The 24,701-nt window shown below is 38.3% G+C and overlaps 1 long non-coding RNA gene across 1 annotated transcript; it reads right to left on the bottom strand.

The window, feature by feature from the left end:
* Nucleotides 1-512: 512 nt before the first annotated feature.
* On the bottom strand, nucleotides 513-5,636 carry LOC136281506 (uncharacterized). The gene is made up of 3 exons (XR_010717805.1): nucleotides 5,399-5,636; nucleotides 910-985; nucleotides 513-635 (listed from the first exon to the last, which is right to left on the bottom strand). It is a non-coding gene; the product is annotated as an uncharacterized lncRNA (long non-coding RNA).
* Nucleotides 5,637-24,701: the final 19,065 nt, after the last annotated feature.

The raw sequence follows: 24,701 nt of genomic DNA on the forward strand, positions 1-24,701 counted from the left end.
TTTGATTTTTTTAAAGGCTTTTATAAGATTTAGTTGACAAAACCTTAAATATTTGAGGAATGATTTTGATGAAGCATCTCAAACAATCCTTGCCAACCACAGTTCTGTTTTTGTTAACATACTGATCTATGAAGAGAGAAGTTTAAAATCGCTTGCGGATGCCAGGAGTGTCACGCAGGCTCGTCAATACTTCAAGTTTTAACTGGTCACTTGCCTCATGTGATATGTATCCTGCACGAAGCATGTCGACGCTTTGATGCAGAAAAATCTCTGCAAATTGGCTATTAGTTAGATCTCTGATGCTGGGACTATCCTTCCTGTCATTCTACAGGTTGAAATATTTAGTCTGCTCCGTGGCTTTAAGCCCAAAGAAAATTTCGCAAAACCACTACATAGCTACCCAGAATAAATAACTGATAATTTCAGAAGGCTTCCACGACAATTTAGACCTCAAAATATATTTAAGAGTCTGTCCACGAGAGGACCGGACAGGCGTGATACATGCCATCTTACCGATTTCTTTCAAACCTTCATAGTTTATCACAGTTCATTGGGGTCATTAAGTTATTCAAGAATCCTGAGTAGTTTGGACTTCCGGCTTATCCCTGAGGTATTAGAGCCCCCACAGCAAGTCCCTGGGGTAAAAGGCTGAAATTAGTTCGAAAAATGCACTTCCGACAAATATCTGTCACGCTAATAGAATTCCATGGATTTTAATCCTATTTTGTCCAATACTTGTTTGAACCTTAAGAAAATGAATTCCTAAAATTGGGGTAATTTGCTCTCGTTTTTGCTGATTTAGAACAGTTTTAACTGTTTAAAAATCATGTTGGTTTTACGCTGCATTTTGACAGCAGCATATAATATCATTGAATATTGATGGTACATTTACTACGATGCAAATATTACCTTCAACAACTGATAATCCCAAGGCGTTAAAATGAGCAGGGAGGAGAAGAAGTAGGTAACATCCAAGGCGGAAAACCTGCGAAGAAAATTCAAAGGTTAAAGAGAAAATTATGCTAAGGGAGTAAAATATCTCTTAACATTGGTTGAGCTCGCGACATTTTGATAGCATTTGCCTTTTTGTCCCGCGGCATATAAAGTGGAATTTTTAAATTCAACCCTGAATTCACGTTCCAGCATACTAGATTACGGTTTGCTTGAAACGGAGAATAGCTGGTATTACCATTTTTTCGGAGAGATCAGACACTATGTTTGAATTATTCTCTCTTCGTAAGTAACTCGTTCTGCATTTACGATGTTACACTCATAGAGCCTATAAATACTACAACAGCACTTCCTCGAACAATACCAGATCACGTAGGAACACGAACTCAGTTTCTGAGAAGGATTAAGAATATAAGGTCTGTTTAAACTTCCCTCTCAGCCAAAAAGGAAAATAGACAGAAGGGACTCTTGTAACGTATCTTACAAAATATTTGACCTGAAAATTTCACCCCATTTGATGTTTTTGTTATGACATCAAGTTTACATTGTTCATCTGTGTATTTCGATTCCTTGTCCTATTACGCGCATAATTGTTTTAGGAGCAGCTTGGGTCAAACGAAAAATATACAGCTTATCTGAATTCAACTCTTTATAAGTGCGTAAAATGTGCTGAGAAAATCCAATTGTGGAATGAAGACAAAAGTGGGACATAACATTGAATATAGATTCCCGGAACGTGAGACCCAGATTTCCTCGTATTTCCAAAAATCATTGGAAGTAACGTTTTAAGACAACGGTCGAAGGCAAACCACCCGTGGGAGATTAAAGACAGAGGTATTCCAAAAAGGTCAGTTACCGAACTCACAGATCTCCTCATTAAATAACGAGAGTCTGACTCATGGAACGAAGATAGAGGAACGATGAGGGAATTAAAGTTTTCTAATATGGATTAGTTACAGCGCAGCAGTCATACCTCGGCTGTAACTTGATTTCAGTCCTGAACAATTTTCCTTGCACCTCTATGTGAGTGGTGATATAATTCTTTCAAGCCATATATTAAGTTGAAGAGACGATTAGTCAGCCGAAGGGATATCCAGCATTATTTAACGCAACGTTATGTCTAATTTTTGAAATGCACGATCCTATTGCGGTGAAATACGCACCTGATTGTGATTTACAGCTCAACCGTTCACTGATCGCCTGTCACGCAGTCAGTGAACTGATCCAAACTAAAATATCTCGGAGCTGACGGGTGAGTGGCTAACATTAATCGACTCTCCTAAACTGAATGCAAATGAATCGCTGATTAACTTCCCTCCAACTTTTCTAACTTCGGTCTCAAGTTGTGTTATTTTCCTAATTCGGAAGCAATCTTGACGCGAAGTTAAGGCAGTGGACAAAACGATCTCTTATTTGACCATGATTTCAGACAGATATCAACTTATGAAGCACAGTTCATGGTACGGTCATGAAAAATTTCATTCAAGCTTTCCAATTATAACCAAAGTCGATGTACTATAATTATTTATTTACTTGTTTCTTGAGCATGCATGTAACAGTGCGTTTTCTTCTCTACTTGCAAATGAGTTGTCAATCACGGTTAGCAAGTTTCTGATGCGGAATTGAATGAATATAGTTCTACCAATCTTGAATATTTCCTCAATCGAAAGCTTCTTCAATTGATAATGTTGTACATTTGACCTCCAGATTTTCTTGGTACATTTCGTAGTACTATGTGAAGTCGATAAGATTAAAGGTAGCTAACGTGTATCATTTTCAGTTGACCTTTGCTGCTATGAAAAACAACGGGCGTTACGGGAGATAAATATACATTGATATAAATTTAGCGAAAACGTGACTACATCACATAAAACGTGCCCGTGGAATTATTACTAAGATTCTTTGCGAGATTCCCTTCAGTTCAACTTCCTTTACATGTGAAAGTCGGAGTAGACTTGGCATATTTTAACATGTCAGGAACTTTGTGCACGTTCCTACGTGATCCAGTCCTTGACTGAGGAAGTACAGGATAATCAATCAAGGAGGACAATACAGGAGGATAATCAATCAAGTGCAATTAGGAATATGGAAGCAAGAGTAAACTTTTCGGGAAATGAATTGATTAATAGTGAAAATAATCAGCTAACTTTAAAGCTTTTCCACTGAGTTTCTACCTTTACAATGCGACTTGGTCCGACTCAGCGAGATTTTTTTAGTCGAGACGAACTCCCCACAGACTTCTCGCAATTCGATCACCGACTCGAATCTCGCGTGCCTTGCTGCTTTTGCCACAGCACTGATTAAAACCTGCTCTCTAGCAGGAGTAACTTCTTCTTAGAACTGAGTCAGTGGGGCAAAAAAAAACAAAACAAAACAAAATAAAAAAAACCGGGGCTGGCAGGGGAAACCGTAGGTAAACTGAGAAGGCAGATGATTATCGCTCGCTGCCAATAGCTCTAGTCTCTATGCATCCGTGATTTAAGGGAGCTAACGCTGCGTGCGGTTCGTGCATTGTTCATGATCAGCAGGTATCACTAAGCCATCGTAGCACGCGCATTTATGATGAGTTATCAGAACAGTTAAATTACAGGGAAAGATCATTTAGTAAAAGCAATTTTCATCCAACAGTGGAAAACTTATTTTGCTTTATAAAACATTTTAAATATCTGTGAATACATGAAAATCATATACGTGAACTGCGGATGAAGACGTGAATGTGAAAGCGATCTTCGCAGTAATGATCACTACTTGAGCAGTAATGAAAATAAGCCCTGAAAAAAAATTCAGGCCTGTATGGGATTTGAATCCATGACCTCTGCAATACCGGTGCAGTGCTCTACCAGTTGAACTAACAAGCCAACTGGAAGCTGGTCACTATGTTGGTTCTGAAAAACCCGTGAAGCGATAAAGCGGACGCTCTTATCGGTCCATTAATGTGTTCAGATGGAGGTACGAAACACGGTCGTGACGTCACACTGTGTTTCACGGCGCAATTTGCGCAAAAATCGCAAAAAATTTCGAGTACAAATGTTAAGGAAATGGAGAAAGAACAGCCAAATTTTAATTTGGTCTTTATAGCCTCCCCGCAATAAAGCAAAAGAAAGAAAAACTTCAGCACTTTGCCTGCGTAAAGACGACAACATGGGCAACAAAATGCGCAGTAAGTGTTTTTCGAGGTAATTTCTGCATTACTATGATGTCCTCTACAAGACATTCTTTATTAAAAAATTTTCACTAAAAAATTAAACCTAACTATGCGCTGCAGACCGTGGTGTATGTCTCAAAGCAAACTTTGCAAGCCCGATCCTTTGCCGTGTTTTGGCTTTCAGATTTTTCATAAAACTGTAATTTCCCCTAAAAAACTGTCGAGTAAGACGGCCTTACAATAGCCTATTCAAAAGTGAGCTTCCGGTTTAATTTAAAATAATATCGATCAGAACTCTGAGGAAATTCATCCCAAGAAATTGCAGATGAGATTGAAGTAAATATGTTATTTCATCAGTTGCTACCTTCCACGAGGTGTCCTTTAGACATCTCACCGGAAATATATCGAGTTTGATAGTTTTTTTTTGCGAAGATTTTATCGCGAACAAGAGTACCCTTGTGTGAAAAATATAGATGGCACCCTCAAATAAAGCAAAAGCTGAAGACCGGCTAAAGCTGGCCTGAGTGTGTTCCCTGAAATTCTTGCAGAACTACTTCTTGAGCGAGACATTTCATTTCATTGTTTCATCGGTCGCTACTTTCTAAGGATGTCATTAAGAGAGAATTTTTCTGGAGACCGCGTGAAATCAAAAAAATGTGGCACATGCCTAGAAAAAGCCCTACCTTCATACTTCGCTCAAAGATACCTTAGGGTAAGTCTATAAACGTGGTATAATTTTTTTGTTCAGAACTGTTTTTATTTTCTAGAAAATCACCAAACACTATATCGAGCCCCAACCACCATAACAGTGGCCGAAATGAAGCCGACGAGTAGGGCATCAAAAACGTTATTCTTCAAAAGCGCAAAAGAAAGCAAGTCTTTCCGAATATTATCTATTTGTATACGAGGTATTAACAAATGATTTGAATCTAATAACGGGATTATTGACATAACTATGAATTATTGGCGAATATTTGAAAATCGCCAAAATTTGATTGATTAAAAATTTCATTTTGGAGCAGTTTTTCAATAAAAATTTTTCCTACTCGGTATAACTCGGAATCACTTGAGATGAGCATTACTGAAAATTGGAAACGATGTTCTTTTCAAGGATATAAAAATTAATTTGGGGCTCTTAATTACTGCGAAGAAATAACCCGATCTATTTCGTGCAAATCGCAACGCCGCCGTGTAAACAACCGCAGATAATCCAATTATTCTTTTATTATCGAAGCCATAATTTCTGCAAAATCTTACCGCTTTGAGCTGTGCTTTATCAGAAACTCAATATGTTACCCTTACCTTCTGAAACCAGTGATTAAGGAGTGATGTTTCCATTATTTTTGTTTCAAATCGCCATGTTCACTTGAAAAGTGTTTACAACGTCCGGCTCGGAGCTGTTCATAAATCATCGCAAACCATCGCAACTCTTGACTTATTTCTGCTTCCATACAACTCCAGTATATACAAAAGTCTTTTTAGCACGATAAACCAAGATGCTTTGATTGCTTACAGTTTCATTTAAGAAACGTTTGGCTCCCCAAATGGCACAATGATGTTCACCAACGAAGTCGTGTGTCATCACTCATGTTTGTCACGCAATCACGCTAAACGTGCACAGGACACCCAGACAGGCATTCGTCTGCAGACATCGCTGTACCGAGTGCAGGGCCAACTAATATTTATTTCTTAGTCAGTGTTATGTTTTAAAAAAACCTGCACGAATTCACTTAAAAAACGCTGTAGATCTCTTTTGAGTGTTTTGAATCAGTGCTATTCTGAAAAACTACTATTTGACGTTTTCGTAAATTTAGTCACCCCCTGGTACTGACTATACATGCGTTGTTATCGACTTTATTTCCACGACTTCGCGCTTGCAAAGATTCTATTTATCAATAGGCACTCTAAGCATGACGTTTAACGGCAAACGGCAAACGCAAGCTTGCCTTTCATTTTGTTACCTATTTATGGAATTCTTAAAAGAATCCTGCACAAAAAATAAAATAAAATAACACATTCACGACAAACACAAACCTACTTAATTCCGTGTACACACGCCTAGAGACAGACGACAGAAATTGAATTTTTGACGTTCGCGGGAAAAACAAACGTCATGCGTAACCTCTCAAATGACGAACTTCCCAGTTAACTAAAACAACTGGAAGTTAATTGTCTAGTGCTCCGTGATTATATACATCACCTACGTGTCCCTAGTGGATCGATAAGGTCTACCATGACCTTCAGTGGCAGGCAGACAGGTTCCACGGTGAGGCGTTCTTTTCTAATGACACAGGAAAAATTCTACCGACTATGTAAACAGAACAACAGACTAACAATTTCGTGCTTTATCTAAGCACTTTGAACGTTAAACTTCACTAAAAACGTAAATCTTCGAGTGAGACATTACGTGTTATTTGATATCGCCTGACTGTAGGTCATTACAATTACATTTTTTAAAGCTTTGGACTTACACAATCTCTGTTTTTTGTTTTTGTTGTTGTTGTTGTTTTTTTTTAATTTTCCTTACGATAGCGTGCTCATCAATTTAAACCTTTCGATTTTGTACCTTGATTGCTACGATGATAATGGCCATCGCTAGAAACTTGACAGTTTTCTCAACTCGAACTCGGAAAAAGTTGTTTCCCGTCCCTTAATCAATTAATCGGCCATTCTTTGAGATCCCGAATTCTCGACAAGACAGAGGCGGCGTACCCTCGGAGATTCAAGAAATCAGGAAGTTCCTCCATACCAGCTAACTGAATGGGTTTTATAAAGCAAAACAAAAAAAAAAGAAAGAAAGAAAGAAAGGAAAAGAATACAGTGTCATATACTTTAGGTGTTTTCCTGGTCAATGAAACCAATATTCAAGCTACATGAAGTTCGTCACTGCTGACAGGTACAGCTAAAACAAAGGGCTTCGATCTTGCTCACGTAAGGCTGCTTACGATGAACGGAGATATCGAGAAACCGAAATATTGGAAGGCAAAGTGAATATCGATGCCCGTGCTAAAATGAGATCGACTTCTGATTCAACATCATTCACGCCCACAGCCTGTTTGTGCGCTGAGATGTTTTTCTCACATAAGCGCAGAGGGACTATAAGAGAAGCTTTTCCTGCAACTCGACTTCGCTTATCTTGGGAGCAGCATCTCCCAACTAATCTTTGAAAGGAGTAATTGATTTCCATTTGGTACGCTTACCTCTTAAAAAAATCGGCGGCCAAACGAAAACACCATTTTAGTTTGCTTTGGAAAATTTATGGCGCGACGCTCATTATATGGTTAGAAACCGTGCCTAATCTAATTTATTTTTTTAGCGCATTATTATTATTTAGAAAGCTACTCCCAATTTAATTTTTCCACTCCTGCACCTGTCTACCCTGCAAGCCGTCACAATTTACAAAATAGGATAACACATTTTTTTACGTCGTTAAAAATTAATGCAGTGAAATTTCCTCTATGCTGTAGTAACATATACCTAATTCATTTAGCAGTCTAGGGTGACGCATGAGTGGTATCGCGCTTAAAAAATGCAAACAACGGTAATTTTAAATTCTGGATTTAAAACTTTTTCCCGGAAATAAAAAATAGGGGATAAGAAGGAAAGAAAATAAGAGCGTATTGGTAACCGAGTCTCCTTTCGAGTGACATGTTATTGCGTGACACCATCGCAAAAAACGAACGTCAATGATTCATTTCATCTGTCAGGATGCTCTGGCTCGTTCTATAAAAAAACCAAACTTCCATTCTTATTGTGAAAGGAAGACATGTAAAATGTGAGTGTTCCAAGCTGAAATATGGTTATAACTGTCCAGCAATGCGACGTTTCCGGCAGGAACCTTCGTGAGATGTTTTCACTGTGATTTGGTATACACCGCCTGTAGTGCTGTACTATCGAAGCTGTTGTCAAGTCTCTTTATAACAAGATTGAGGCAAGGAACCAATCTTAGAAAGGTGTTTTTCGCCAGGTGAGCCTAAGAAATCCAGTTTACAATCTAGCATAGGTCAAAGCGATAAGATTTTGTTGGAATTATGGCTTCGATAATAAAAAGCCTAATTGGATTATCTGCGGTTGTTTACATGGCGGCATTGCGATTTGCACGAAATAGACCGAGCTACTTCTTCGCAGTAATTAAGAGCCCCAAATTAATTTTTATATCCATGGAAAGAACATTCTTTCCACTTTGTAAAAATGCTCATCTCAAGTGATTCCGAGTTATACCAGGTAGGAAAAATTTTTATTGAAAAACTGCTCCAAAATGTAATTTTTAATCAATCAAATTTTGGCTATTTTCAAATATTCGCCAATAATTCATAGTTATGTCAACAAGCCCGTTATTAAATTCAAATCATTTTTTAATACCTCGTATACAAATAGGTAAAATTCAGAAAGACTTGCTTTCTTTTGCGCTTTTGAGGAATAAAGGTTTTGTTGCCCTTCTCGTCGACTTCATTTCGGTCATTTTATGGCGGTTGGGGCTCGATGTAGTGTTTGGTGATTTTCTAGAAAATAAAAACAGCTTTGAACAAAAAAATTATACCACGTTTATAGACTTACCCTAAGGTATCTCTGAGCGAAATATGAGGATAGTGATTTTTCCGATCATGTGCCACCTCCCACGCGGTGATAAAAAAAATTCGCTCTTAAGACATCTCACCGGAAAGGATCCGTATCAAATTTAATAATTTTTTTTGCGGAGAGCTCATACGTGTACGTGCAACACATAACGGGGGGCGAGAATAAAGATGACATGTCCATCGAAAATAAGATCTGTAGTACAGTAATACAGAAAAAATGAGTCAATGATGTCTCTTAAAATTTTAAAATCTGTTCTGCCGAGCATTACAATATGCCCTCTAAGAGGGAGATAGCAAGAAAAAGTATCGTTCCAATCCTCTCTCGGTCACATCACTTTGTTTTAGTTTTGTCTGGGCCAATCATATCAATCATATCACGAGTTTTCAACGCACAAATTAAAAAGTGAATAGCAGTAAAACTTTCTCATGACTGTTTGGCTGTGCAATAAACATCTCCTCCAAACCAAAATTCAAATAACTACTTGAAAAGAAAGACTGGAAAGGACGCCAAGGAATGCAACTGGACCCCTTAACCTCTAAGAGTGATAAGCATCTAATTTCTCCCCACAGTATTACTCTCCCATTAGGATCATTAGAATAAAGGAAATTCTCGAGAACGAAAGAAGATCTTCATTGTTAGAGAAATTCTCCTCGTAAGAACGATACGAAAGTACAGAGAACAGTATGGAGAAATTCTCCTTGTAAGAACCATACGAAAGTACAGAGAACAGTATGGAGAACTTCAATACCGATGTCAGGTTGTAACACGTTATTCCGTGAGGAATTAGGAACAAATCATGAGTAACACTGAACCAGCGATATGACAAAGCATTTTATTCATAAACAAGATTCACATGGCTATGCATACACTTTACTCCACTCTAGCTTTATAAATTAAACCGCAGGAAAAACTAATCATCTATCTTGTTTTAAAAGCTGCATTATTTTGAAATTCTTGTCGTTGTTGTTCCAAACAACCATGACTGCGTTTTCAACAGGATCCGGTTCCAAAACACTTGCACTGGTAAGCTTTGTCGCTCATTCAACAAGTGCTGGGACAGAGCTGACAACTTCCACCAGGGTAACCCAGCTCAATGCATCTGCGAATTAAAACGAAACCCTTCGTGACAATCTTAAATCTTGTAATACAACCTAATTTTAGGACTACGATAATTGGAAACGCACACCGCCCGAATAGCTCAGTTACACCCACGGGCAGCTAGTCGTGCTAGTGTTTATTACACCTTTTTGTATCCTCGCGTAGTTGAACCTGGCTTCAAGTTTTCTATATACTTAGTTTTATTTGTTCAGCTTTGACCATTTCCTCGGATCATGATTTTACTTTTCAATACTTGTGGCTAATTTTCTTTTTCTGAATAGCTTGTTGTCTATATTTCCTACCAGGTCTACTCAGGCCTGCTCACAATGACATCAAGTTACAAACGAAGAATTCGTGAATCAAAACTTACTTATCATTGCAGGTCTTCCACAATGTTCCAGTGCCCCAGCTACTCCATCTCGAACACCTGCTCCATGTTTTATAGCAGTCACCTAAAATTCAATCGCCAAACATTCACAATCATGACTCTGTGTGTTCACCTAAGACAGCTTTCAAAACATTGATTGCAAGCTTAGCTTCGGTCCAAGTCACACAATGCACAACCACATTCTAAATCACCGACATGAAGTCTTTTGTCATGAAAATGAATTTACTCCTTGAGTTTCTGTAGTATTAAATCAAATCACTGAGAAAAAAAAAGAAAAAAAAATAGCTTTACTCGTTGAAAATTGATTTACCTTGAGCTTCCTCAATATTCAGGATAGTGAAAACAGCAAGTACTAATACAAAAAGATAACGAAAGGCCTGAAAAATAAGAAAAATTAACCAAACAGATCAGAATAAAGGCATCTAAAATTTAACGGTGCATCAACACTCATCAAATTACCATGATTTCTAAGTTAATTTTCTCAAAACTTTCTGCACCAGGCAAGTGATCGAAGTTTCCACTCTTCGTAGTTCGATTCAACAGCAGTTTTGAAAACTCCTGGAGGCTTCAAATAATCAAGAAGTTCTTCCTCGATAGTTCAAGCACTTACTGCAGTCCCAAGAACGTTAGGTAATCTATGATTAGCTGTTACTTTGCCTTTAGCCTTATAAGAAAGTGAGCTGTAGCGCGGAGAATTTTAGTATGCCGTTTCGTGCACGATTTTCTTTGATTTTAGGTGTCCACTTTCGGTTATCCACAACATCGATTTGAAAAATAATTAAAATGGAAATGTTTAACTTACTACATTTTGTGCTCTGAGTTTCTGAGTAAGTGTACGTTTGTTTATACTATCCCCTCAATCGGAAAGAAAAGTGCAAACGGAAAGTATTACTTTGACACCGATAAACATTCAGCGAAATTGTCAATACATCATAAAACTTGCACGTGGAATTATTGCTAAGATTCCGCCGTTGCAAGATTCCCTTCAGTTCACCTTCCTTTACATATGAAAGTCGGAGTGGACTTATAACATATTTCAACATGACAGGAACTTTGTGTACGTTCCTGCGTGACCTTCAATGATTGAGGAAGTATACTGTTTCAGTATTAAGAGGATTATCTTTCAAGTGCAATTAAGAACAGATGAAGCAAGAGTCAATTTTTCGAGAAATCAATCGATTACTCGTGAAAATATAAAGTTAACCTTACAGTTTTCCGCTGAGTTTCCGCTTTTACATTGGGAATTGTTCCTTCTCAGCGAGATTTTGCAACTTGGTATAAATGAGAAAGAATGGTATACTTCAACATGTCAGGAACCTTGTACACATTCCTACGTGACCTTCATTGACTGAGGAAATATTCTGCTTCAGTTTTGAGAGGATGATCAGTCAAGTGCAGCCGTTAGGAATATGGAAGCAAGAGTCTTTTCGAGAAATCAATTGATTACTAGCGAAAATATACAGTTCATCTTAAAGTTTTCCGCTGAGTTTCTGCTTTTACATTTCAACTCGGTCCGACTCAGCGAGAGTTTTTCGAGGAGTCTCGCACGGACCCCTCTCAGACTTCTCGAAATTCGATCACTGACTCGAATCTTGTGGTCCTCGCTGCTTTTGCTGTATTGCAAATTAAATCCTGCTCTCTAGCAGCAGTAGCTCCTCTAAGATCTCAGTTAGTGGGGCGAGAAAACAGGCAGGGTGAGCAGAGGAAAAACATAGGTAAACTGAGAGGGCAGATGATTTTCGCTCGCTGCCAATAGCTGTGATCTCCATTGAGCGTGAGCTTGCCCACTGTCTATTTTAGGACTAATCGACCGCCCGTTGGACGACAAGTATGTTAAAGAGTTACCTCGTTTTTACAACGCCCTAGCCAATAATTATTTGTTCGTTCATTTCTGACAAACTGATAAAATTTAGCCAGTCACTACTTCCTCCTTAATTAAAAACATTGATTAAATTGAGGCTGTGCCGACCGCGCTTTAAGGGAGTTAGCGCTGCGTGTGATTGGTGCATTGTTCATGATCAGCAGTTATCACTAAGCCATTAAAGCACGCGCATTTACGATGACCTTTCAGAACAGTTAAGTTAGAGGGAAAGATCATTTAGTAAAAGCAATTTTCATCCAACAGTGGAAAGTTGTGTAGCTTTATAAAATATCTAGATAGAGCGGGCGCGCTCATTGCTCGATTAATGTGTTTAGATGGAAGTATGAAACATGGTTTTTAACGCCACAATTTTTGTTTTACAGCACAATTTGAAAATATTTCAAGTCTTTTGCAACGATCGCAAAAAATTCAAGTATAAATGTTAAGGAAATGGAGAAGAGTAGCCAAATTTTGATTTGGTTTTTATCATCGCCCCCCTCCCCTCCCCACCGTCAAAAAAAGCAAAAGAAAGGATGATCTCGTCGAGGGAACTCAAGCAAAGACGACGAAATGGGCAAAAAAATGCGCAGTAAGCGTTTTTCAAGGTAATTTTGGATTCCTATGATGTCCTCCACGAGACATTCTTTATTACTTTGAATTATATTCTCCCAACCTCTGTCGTGTTCAGGTGAGGTTATGTGAACTCGGCCTAAGTTTTCGCTAATTCCTGCAAGAGTTTTCGAGAAGAATTGCCTCCAATTTGAGAAGGAAATCAGTTACAGCACTAATGAATAGCAGGAAAAGCTTTAATAGATCCAAAGTTTTGTCCATTAGCTCGTCATATTATATTTATTTTTCTATAGGCTTTTTGCGGATGGTATTTTCTTGTTTCGATCGTTGTTGCCACTATCACCATTTTGAAAGCTTAAGTTGTTGAAGGTAATCCCTTTCTTACGAAGCAGAGAAGCTTAGCGCAGAGTGCGTGGTATTTGATTATAAGATCCGTTGCGGAAATCGTTCAGAGAAAGCCTGGGAAGAAAGAGTTATCCCAACCCGCTAAAAATTACTGGGTGGTTTGTGAACCCAGCACGTTTTTGTATTATACATTATGGCTCTGGAATGAAACATGGAAAGATTTTATTCGTTTTATAACAAGTAAATTCAAAAAACAATTTTGAGGACACAAGTTTTCGACTGTGAATTGTTTGAAGCCGAGAATAACCGTTGATCTTGTGGTCTGATCGTTCAAGTGAGGATAATCTAAAAAAGATTTTTGTGCGCCAATGACTGAAAGTATATTTGCACATCTAAAGTCACTTTTTATTTGCCTTAATAACATTAACATTTACAAGTGTTTGAGGGAGAGGTTGTCACTCTTTTCCATAATTTTTTCTTAACATAGGAAATTGGGATAATATTTGTACCGCGAATCGAATGTGTTCTTGCCCAAACATTTAGCTGCAACACTGTCACATTCGCAGATGGCAAGTTCACATGCATTATTGCTTGGTTCACTAGCTGAAACATTGGAATAAAATTTATATCAATGATTATTGACAACAATAGCGACGATTCATATCTTGCCAAATTAGAATGACTTTACAGGCAGCCAAGACTCATATCATGACTAAATCTTTTAACTCTGGCTATACAATTTGCAAAGAAAGAAGGAAAGAAAGCAAAATGTATTATTCCATACCACATCCGCTGCATCCGACCCTTCTGTAAACATCGATGTAAACATCAAAGCTAAAAAAACAGATTCCGGAGTCTTTAACGCGTTGGTAACAGTCATCATGCTCCTTACAGCACCTACAAGAGAGAAATTTTTTTTACAAACATTGATCTCAAACACTTTTCTACCCTTGTATCTCATTATGTTTATTTATTGGACTTCATAGAAGTAAACAACACTAAGAATCAATAAAGTTCGGAAATTGATCATGTTCCTTGGAATTAAGTAAGCGCGAGAAAATGAAGGGACTTGCTTTAGGGCTTCTTCTTACAGGGGCTTAAAGAGAAAGGAAAGTTCTAGATCGTAACTAAAAAAGTGTCTGCAACAGCGTAAGGAAATGTGCAGTTAGTAGGTAATATGGCAGTTCCGACAGGCATTGCAAAGGCGGTTATTAGTGTAGCTAACCACTCACGAGAGCTGCCAAGAAAGTTTCTACTTTATCAGCTTTTTACATATCGAAAGTTAACTTACCTGTCGACCCCGTCTACAGGTGTTCCTTTTCCACCCAAACCCGTGATGGGAACTTGCCTGCTGATTCTATATTTGAAATGATACACTTAAGCAAAATCTACAGGATTATGAAAGTGTCTATTACAGGCGAAGATAATTTTACGTTTGAAATATCAACTCTCATTTCATTAGTTATGGGATTTCTAGTCCCAATTGAGGGGTATTTAGTTGTGTAATTATTTTTCAAAAAAGATAAAAGGTAAATATATATAATTCATCTCGGGGGATTGGGCCACTGATGCATCGCCGATCGACTGCGGGAAGTAAGGTGATCCTGATTGCAGATCAGCACCGAACCAAATGTGTGCCTGTGGTAGACCATATTAAAAATTCACTTAAGTGTCGTCGTAGTCATATATGAAAATTAGTCCCGTGCTCCTTGCCTCAATATTTAGATTTTATTCTTGTACTTTGAAGAGTCAGCGCTAAATCTATTATTTCCCATGTGTAAGCATAGTAAGCGTCTTGTCAAAATTATGAAAACAAAACAGTCGAGAGAAGAGAAAAGTTAAGTAACAATTCCTATATCTTATCTTAGGAGAAAAGCAAAGGGAATGTGACTTCAGCTATTAAGTGCCATTCCCTCTAAGAGCGGTCCTCTCGACTTCCCGTCGGAAAAAAGTTTTCTTTTCTTTTTTTCCCATAAAAAGGGTGTAAGACATGTTTCAAAAAGAGTTTAATTGTTCTCCAATTCTCTTTTTTTGCGTCGCCACAGGCCAAAAATGATTTTTGGGCAGACCACCCCTATGAACAGCGATCGAAAGTGTAAATTTCAAAGATTTTGTCCAGCGCGCAGCGACTGCAACAATGTAGCTCACGGAATTCTATCTTGCTACAAGTTACAAGGTGTATTCAGTTAGTTCACAGACAAAATATGGAAACTTCAGCTGAAATATTTTTCATACCACCGTCACAGGAGACCCTTCTCTTTGACCTTAATTTGCATGTCAAAAATTCACTACTTTGTACGAAAGAATTCTCAAAATGCAGGCGTTAATCGGGCTGGAAAAGCTTATCAGTGTATAGTTTATACACCAATGAGGTCATGGATTGCCTCAAACCCGCGGGTATATCTCTAGCTTCCATCCATCAACTTCTTAAAAACAATGCAAATCCACGTGTTTGCTCAATTGCGCTCGTGTCAAAGATCCTTTGCATGATTCTTGGAATAGACCAAGATCTCCTTTTGACAGTTCAAACTTCGTTCGTTTATCTTCTACGTTGAGGATTTTAGGTTTTCACTGCAACTGTGTGGAGATTAGATGCCGAGTTGTCCTAAAACGTTGCGTAAACGTGATCGGTCGCAACGCTAGCGCGCTTGCGTGACTTACAAAGTAGACAAAGGTGATCGGAAGGCGCCTTCTCGATAATTTACGTTGAAATATCAGGTCATGAACTATGCACAGTGCGGAGAAGATCAAAATTAAAGAATAAAATTTGGCACTCTGGTCATAACAGACATATCGCGCTGCTTAAAAGGACGCAAAAACAAGTTAAACTAGACCCTGTGAGCAGGGTAACTGGGATACCTGGATGGTAATGGATCCTTGGAATCAAGTGTAGTGATACTACGGGTGTCGGACTAGTATACTGAAACAGTGAGCGTCTGGCCAAGGGCATACACCTATTTCTAAAAATAGGCATGCTATGCATGCAAGAGTTATTTTTTGTAGGGTGGGTGGATTACTTGAAACATTGTAAGTGATGTCTACATTTTTACAAAAGGAAAGAAGAGTATTAACGCGGAAAAGAACAAAAATGTCGAATTAACTCACACACAGGAATTTTTTGTAGATTTTATGTGTTGTGCGAATAAATGTAACCAAAACTAACTGTATTGGTGCCACGGATACCTGTTAGTACAAAATGCAGACAGCATACTGCAGACAGCATACTGCAGACCGGATACAAAATATAGACTGCAGACTGCAGACTGCAGACTGCAGAGTAAGTATAAAATGCAGACTGAGAATCTGAAGAGTTTTTACGTCTGGTATATAATATCATGTCATCTTACAGCTTACCGAGCGTCACGCAATCGCTTTTCCGCGATCAGCTTTCACAATTATTTGCACTATTGTGGAATATTCCTGGCCCATTTCTTGATGAAAATCGACCGTAATATAATTTCAAGCCTTCAATATAGTCTTCTTACAGTACGCGCGAGTTGGTTGGTGTGATGTCTGTATAGATTTTACCAACGTAATAAAAGTAGATGACGTGAATAACAGTGATGGTACTGAAGCAAGCTTAAAACGGCAGAAATCGCCAGAAACTACAACGGATACACAGGGTATGAGAAAGTTTTATTGATTTTACGAGAAAAATGTTCATATTTCGAAATATTTATCGTTGTAAATCGACCATATTTCGTTCCCTATACTATTCCTTATTATCATATACTCAACAAAATATCGCGTTTCTGATTGGTCAATGATGAATGCATAAATAGGTTATAGAGTGCAATAGAAGTTATAGAGTGCAATATGGAGAAGTTGCCATGGAAACACCGGGGAAGCGCCAAATTTGAACACCAAATTATAAAAAAATCGAGAATATAATAAATAAAAAATCGTATTAACCTGCTCGTGCATTTCGTGATTTATGGTCACTCGTGATGTTTTGAAAGTTTTCAAATTCTCTCGTAACTGAACACCGAGTCACACAACGCATGACGCGTTCATGAATTAATCGTTGGTTTTTTCTCGAGGCGTGAGCTTGGGCTGCCTGTGACAAGACAATTGCGTAAACAATACTTAGCATAATAACATTATACACAAAAAACACAGGATTTTGGATCATGTATCTATTAAAAAAGAATATCCATACAACTACAATGAAAACAAACATAAGATTCACCTTACTGATCGTGAAATTAATACCATTCGCACTGTTATCGCAGCTACGTTCCCTGGCATCAAGTGAATCCAACATGGCGTCCTTCTTCACCAGCAGTTTGCATCCATTAGAGTTTTGTTCTTCAGTCTCACGGTAGTAGTGTTGTTCAGTAGATTGCATAGAGTATATACAGTTTGGTTTCAGATTTCAGATTTGCTTTTTACAACAAGTGTACGTTTTTCAACTAAGACATTGGCATACTTGGCATACAAGGCATACAAGGCATACTTGGCATACAAGGCATACAAGGCATACAAGGCATACAAGGCATACAAGGCATACAAGGCATACAAGGCATACAAGGCATACAAGGCATACAAGGCATACAAGGCATACAAGGCATACAAGGCATACAAGGCATACAAGGCATACAAGGCATACAAGGCATACAAGGCATACAAGGCATACAAGGCATACAAGGCATACAAGGCATACAAGGCATACAAGGCATACAAGGCATACAAGGCATACAAGGCATACAAGGCATACAAGGCATACAAGGCATACAAGGCATACAAGGCATACAAGGCATACAAGGCATACAAGGCATACAAGGCATACAAGGCATACAAGGCATACAAGGCTTTCAAGCGTTCGCGACTCAATCCGTTCCAAAGTTACTGCTCAATAACATCTTTTAGTGAGGATTGGCCGTGAACAATACGACTTGTGTATGCGTCTGTAAGTATTTTGAGCGTTTGCGCCATAATACTCCAGGTGACCGTTATCCAAACACGTTCAAATACAAAACGACCGGCAAAAGATTTTTATCAGCAAAAATTTCGTGGTTCGTCATTTGACCCGGCCCTGTCCGTGCATGATAACGTCAATCATCATCAAGATAACACGCGTGATCGTGATCAGCATGTGAACATGGATTACAGTTAGTTGTCATGGTGTTGAGGGCCCAACGACCTCTGAGTACTATTGCGCAATTTTTCCATTTTGTGGCGGAGGAAAAAAAAAAGACGACAAAAAAAGAAAGGCATTTTATGACTGGGCTACCACAGGTATCCCAGTAAATAGGTTGCAGTCTTTATATTTACAAAACAACACGCATACACTCTGAAATAATTCTTGCAGTTTCTCCCGAGATTTAGCATACGGAACCCGATGAACTAACCCTCCTTTCCGCAGATTTGTTTCCATCACTAATGATGTTACGCTCTCATGGACCACAACGGTTTTGAGCGACAAACTCGACATTTCCCTGCGACCATCAAAATCAACTGGACAAACCCAGCTTGATATATTGCATGACGTAATTGTGCAAATTTTTCCCCTTGCCATATGGCCTGTTCCGCGGGTTCTACAAATTGAAACCAGTTAGTGTAACGAATTAGAATCGAAAGTTATTAAAACGGACTGAATTACATTTTAATGAGAATTTTAACTTTTAAAAAGGTTACTTGATTCATGGGAAGCAAAGATCGGAGTGGCCTGATTTCTCACTTAGAATGCCAGGACGACATAACGAGTTATTTGAAGTACTATCAGCTATCCAGCGAAATCCTCGATTACAAGTTAATTTTGTTTCGTTCCGGTCAGTTTGACCACGATATGGAAAAAAATTTAACAGTTATTGGTATGTTCTAAACATCTGAACACTTTAAGAAACATTAAAAATGCGGTGGAGGTACTTGTTAACAACCACAGCACAAGGGAAAATGTGAGGCAATAAAAGAAAGCCAGACTGTCTGGAGATGTTTTTGAAGTTTTTGGAATTTAAGTTGTACTCGGATCACATGGGTAATATATTTGCAATTTCTCGAGAGTGAAGGCTATCATTTAACTAAAAATTGGTTCGTAAGTGCCTATCTGGGCTATATGCAATAGCAGACAAAACCAGAATTCTCCTGACAAAATCAAAGAACAAATTGTGTCATGACGAATTTTTGTCTCGATTTTTGCATCCGCTTAAAACTTCAAAACTGTCAAATTTCGTTAGAGCTTGATCTGCTCATGAAACCAGCTAGCATAGTTTACCAATGGACTCAAACTCCAGTTTCAGGATTCATCGAACGTCGTTTCAAAGTTTTAGAATCCACGAGTTTCGCGACAAAAGAGAGTCAATACCTTCCAGGTAATGATGAAGGCACTAGACAGGATGAAGGCACTAGACAGGAGTGTCGAAACGTTGGGTCTATGAATTGTAACTTCTTCGGTTACATTCATTAAATCTGCAAACCAGTGTAGCTTCAAACTATGTCTGATTGTCCACCTGGTTGCCGTGTGAACTTTAATATACCTTCCAGGTAAATTTTAGTGAGTTCACGTGACCTCTTCCGTTTCCCGGGTAAGAAATTTTTTTGCCATTTTCAAGCGCCTTCATGGGTTTTTTTAAAACATTAACATAAACTTAATAGGTGTTTAACCCTTTGTCCCCTGTGGGTGACTTATATCTATTTTCTCCTCACCATATCCCCCTGAATCAAACATTGAAGTCAGGAGAATAAAGAAAGTGATCACCTTCCAAAGAAGCTCTTGGTTGTCAGACAAACTCTCCTTGTCAACACCTTAGGAAATGTTTAGAGATCAGTGTAGAGAATATGCATACTGATGTTAGGGTGTAAAGGCTTAAGGTAATAAAACATGCTCAAACGCTTTTAGAAATGCCCCTTAGACCGTGCATGAAAACGAGGCTACTAAATACATCATCTTGTAACTTCGTTTATTATAGGAAAATAGCACCAAAATAGAACCAGAGATATAAGACCCTCATGTAAATCTATGTTCTCGTTGATGTCTTAAACGCTCATTTAGTAACTGGGCGTCATAAGATTAGTCACGCGACTAAATGAGCATGGAAGTGAGGCTGGGCTATTAAAAATATTCCTTTGACCTTCCTACGATGTGACTGGCCAGTCTACAAGTTTCGTTTGTCCATATTCAATTGCTTTTTCAGCCCATTCCAAAATTCACCATCGGGCAACTTTTCCGTCACAAAAATATTCAGATTCAGATAGCGTCATACATTAACCAGCCAGATTAGCGAAATAATTCTATTGGTCCGGTGTCATCTTTGACTAATTATAGAAAACAAAGTTTACGTTATTTTTCTTGAATGGAAATGAAATGCATCAGAAGGCGAAGAACAAGCAAATGCAAGAACAAAATCAGATAATAGATTAAAAACATACCTCCACTGACGGGAACAAGTACATTCCTTTTTACCATTACTTCTCTGGACATCCGCTCCTCTCTCCGGTTTTCTTCGTTCACTTCCGTGCAACGGATGGTGGCGTTTCAGATTTGCACTCCACTAAGCACCTAGCGCTGCGCCATGCTTTGGACAAACGGTTACAACAGCCTCGTCCTGATCGAATAATCCTGCCCCGGCCGAAATAAGTTCCTTTTCTGACCGAACAGATGTCTGAGGCACCTTCAGCTGTCGCAGGTGAGATTTTACATCTTTCTCACAGGAAGACAAGGTAAAAAATTCATTTCCTCCTGGATACTTCGCTGATATATCGCACCTTGCGTCGGAATATGATGCGAACGAACATGACAATTGGAAAGACATTCTTAAAGCTTCTGTTCGTAATAGCCGAAACAAGTTGAACTTAAAAAACATAAGTCGAACTCCTCCGGTAAAAGAATCCGTGCAGACTGAGACTACGTAAGAGAGGACAATGTGAATTCATTAGTCTGTATTTACTTTTCGTCACAACATTGTCTAAACTACTCTTATCGAAAGATCTCTTAGTTGATGAAAAAATAACTCAATTCAGTGTGTGATGTATATTTACTTAACAACGTCCAAGAGGTGTCCCAGGATCAATTGTCACGCGATTGCATCTTTATTTACGTGACCTCTTCCGTTTCCACAGTAAGAAAATTTTTTCCATTTTCAGCGCCTTCATGGGTTTTTAAAAACATTAACATAAACTTAATAGGTGTTTAACCCTTTGTCCCCTGTGGGTGACTTATACCTATTTTCTCCTCACCATACCCCCCTGAATCAAACATTGAAGTCAGGAGAATAAAGAAACTGATCACCTTCCAAAGAAGTTCTTGGTTGTCCGACAAATTCTCCTTGTCAACACCTTAGGAAATGTCTAGAGATCAGTGTAGAGAATATGCATACTGATGTTAGGGTGTAAAGGCTTAAGGTAATAAAAAATGCTCAAACGCTTTTAGAAATGCCCCTGTAGACCGTGTATGAAAACGAGGCTACTAAAAAAAAACATCTTGTAACTTCGTTTATTATAGGAAGATAGCACCAAAATAGAACCAAAGATATAAGACCCTCATGTAAATCTATGCTCTCGTTGATGTCTTAAACGCTCATTTGGTAACTCACGTGACTAAATGAGAATGGAAGTGAGGCTGGGCTATTAAAAATTAATCCTTTGACCTTCTTACGATGTCTAAAATGTTTTGCTATTCTTCATAAACAGCATGGAAATTTATTTCAGTTCAACTGGAAGTTTGGGGTAAATCTCATGGTTTTCAAGGGGAACGGTGGGGAAATCCGTTGTTGCTTACAGAGTATAGAGGGCAGCCTGTAGATAATTGACTGCCCATTAACTGCCAATGAGGGAAGGAATAACTTGAAGAATATCAGAGAGCTTCTCGAGGGATCAGGTAAATTATCGTGACGCAAGGAAATATCTTTACAACCTCACTTTTTCATGTTTTTTATTTTATGAATCTAACTTTTGTGTAACCAAATTGTTCAATTAGCCAATTAGAGTAAAAATATTTGATTGCCACGCAGCACCCAGGTAAAAAAAAGTTAATATCTGTCCTTGACAGAGGTTCTCCATTCTCCTCAGTCTTGTGCAAACCCCCCCCCCCCCCGCCCCTTACATTTTACCGCAAACATTCCATGGTCCTTCACTCCCACAATCCAAATTTTTGTTCAGATTTTTGCATCCTACTCCAAAACATTGGCCAAGGTTTTTTTTGTTGTGTATGTGCTATTAACTTATGGATGCATGCACTTTTTATTGCTGATCATCAACACCCTTTTATTATTAAAAAATTATTTTCTGATTTAATTTTTCAGTCATCAAGTGCATTCTTGTTGCTAGTCCTGGCTTTGTCAAGGTGAAGACTTAAAAACAAATTAAAACCGTTCGCATTAGACTGGCTTTTCTTGAAGTGTGCCTTCTGTTAAACTATATTTCTTGGTAAAAGAGATAAAAAAACATTGGCGAAAAAGGAATCCTGCAAAATATTTTATGAAAGCTGATTTCATTGAAGAAGTAGGTCTTCCGATCTGTAATACCCGCAAAAACATCTTCGGGGCTTCCCCGCTTTAAGAGCTAATGTCAGCAAGCATCAGACAAACAGCGGCAAGTCACCCAAAATTTGCTTTCACCCCCACTTTCATATTTTGTAGCCCAATATGTCCTAATAATTGTGGTGTAGTTTTTTTGTGAAAATATATTTCAGTTTTCGAGAAATTATCTTTTTCGTTCGACCGCTCAAATATGCAAATTTTCACCGTGAACATTAACTGAGTTGTGTGACCTCATGTAGCGAATACACTTGACCTCCGGTATTTCTGTTAACCTAATCCGTTGTTTTATCATCCAAACTTAATCCTCTGTCATTATTGAAGCTGGCAAAGAAATATTTATTTGTCGCCACCGTTTACTGGCATAAATCAGTACAATTTGTAAAAAATCTAACAAAACACTCTTACCTTGTTTATTTATGATTTTATGAGCTGTTTCGATGATCACGTTATGCTCTATCACTTTCTGGCCAGATTTGAGTTCCAGTTTTAAAATCCTCTCAATCGTATTATATCAGTTGCATGACAAGCGTGACACATAAATTCAAAGATGCATCAATTTTAATTTAAAAAGAGCCTATACTAGTTGTTTTCCTAAGTTCTGAGGGAAGTGAGTTCCAGTCACTTGCACCAGCAATTTGGAAAGTCTTTCTTCCTGAAGAAGTCTTAGATTGTAGTACGTCGAGAGTGCCTTGGTTCCGTAGATTTCTGTTTTGGAGCTCAGCCCCACTGGTTAGGTAAACCTCTTGTTGCTTGGGGAAGTTTTAGTCGTGTACAATCCTAAAAATAAAAACAAATCTGAGGAATCGTCTCTTTTGTATAATGTTAATAACTATACAATAATATTGTGTGCAGGTGGTTAACAGCCCTAGACTGTTCCTCACATATTGTGTGCAGGTGGTTCTGTTGGCCCCCAGAATAATCCTCATGGCTTTGTTTTGACGTTTGAACGTTCCCTGTTAAAAATTAATGAAATAAGTTATTTTTACATTTTCAATTCAATCATTGGTTATAGAAGCGTGACGTAAGAAACCGAAATTCATTCGCTTGAGTTGGAACCTTCAGCCGTAAAAGCCATCACCCCATTGAGATCCTCCCTCTACTACAGTGAGCCCATAATTCTCAAATGTGACTTGTTTGGCTTTGACCGTGTAGCCTTGGAACACGAAGTTTCCCCGAATTTGGAGAAATCAGGTAATGTTGACATCAATACTAAATTAAACGGGAAGCAAGCCTGTCAAGCTTGCAATTGTTTGTTATTTTTCGAAGACAGGGAAGAACCCAAGCCATATATAATTTTTATCATTCAAATAATCGCTCGGTGTTAGTGCCCTCTAGTTGCAAGTTTCTTGCAATTGTCTGAGGAAAAGAGGGAATAAAAAGGTTAAAGTAGCGCGAAGTTCCGCTAGGAGTTTTCAAGAGAGTGCCTTCCGGATGCGCGGATCCTACAACTTAACTGTGGTCCAGTCCATTTTCTCCACGTCTCTCCTCTTCCTAAAAGAAATATGTTAAACTATTTACTATAACTATTGTTTATCACTGAAAGTCAAGCTACCTCCTTTCTCTGTCATTTGGTTTTTGTTTGTTGCCATATATCAGTCACTGTATTAAAATTCCCCTTAAAGTTAAGACAAGTGATGAAGTTATTTTCGAGCAAATTACCGATCCATTCCGTCCGTTTTTTTATGTATTACAAAAGTTACTATTTTTGTCTTCGATCATGCAAATCACACTCGCAAGAAAATGAAAAGTTCATGAGTACAACGGGTCAGTTTTCTTGCACAGATAGCTTACCGTTTAAAGGCAGAAACTTAATTTGTACTCTCGATCTGATCGATCTCGTGATGCAAATCCAACCGTTCCTAAAGGGATGAACACTGAAGCCTGACGTTTCCCATCATAAACAGGGTAAAATGTTTCATTTCTCATCCTTAGTTATAAAAGTGTAACGTGCCAAACCGAAATACAGTCACTTAGTTTTTTTAGCATTTCTGGCTTCGATCATGCAAATCACACTCGCCAGAAAGTGAAAAGTTTACGAAGACCAGGAGTCGATTGTCACGCACAAATAGTTAACCGTTTAAAGAAAGAAACTTAGGTTGTACTGTGGTCGATCTTGTGATGAAAATCAAACCTTTGAAAGAGGCCCACACTAAAGCCTGACGCTCCCTATTAAAAAAGAATAAAAAAGAATAACACTTTTCATTTTTCATGTTCAATTACATCATTAGTGATGATAGTGTGACGTACAAAACCCAAATATTGTGTACTCATTGGTTGAGTGGTAGGGTC

This window comes from Pocillopora verrucosa, chromosome 6 (genome assembly GCF_036669915.1).
Source record: "Pocillopora verrucosa isolate sample1 chromosome 6, ASM3666991v2, whole genome shotgun sequence".
Lineage (NCBI taxonomy): Eukaryota > Metazoa > Cnidaria > Anthozoa > Scleractinia > Pocilloporidae > Pocillopora > Pocillopora verrucosa.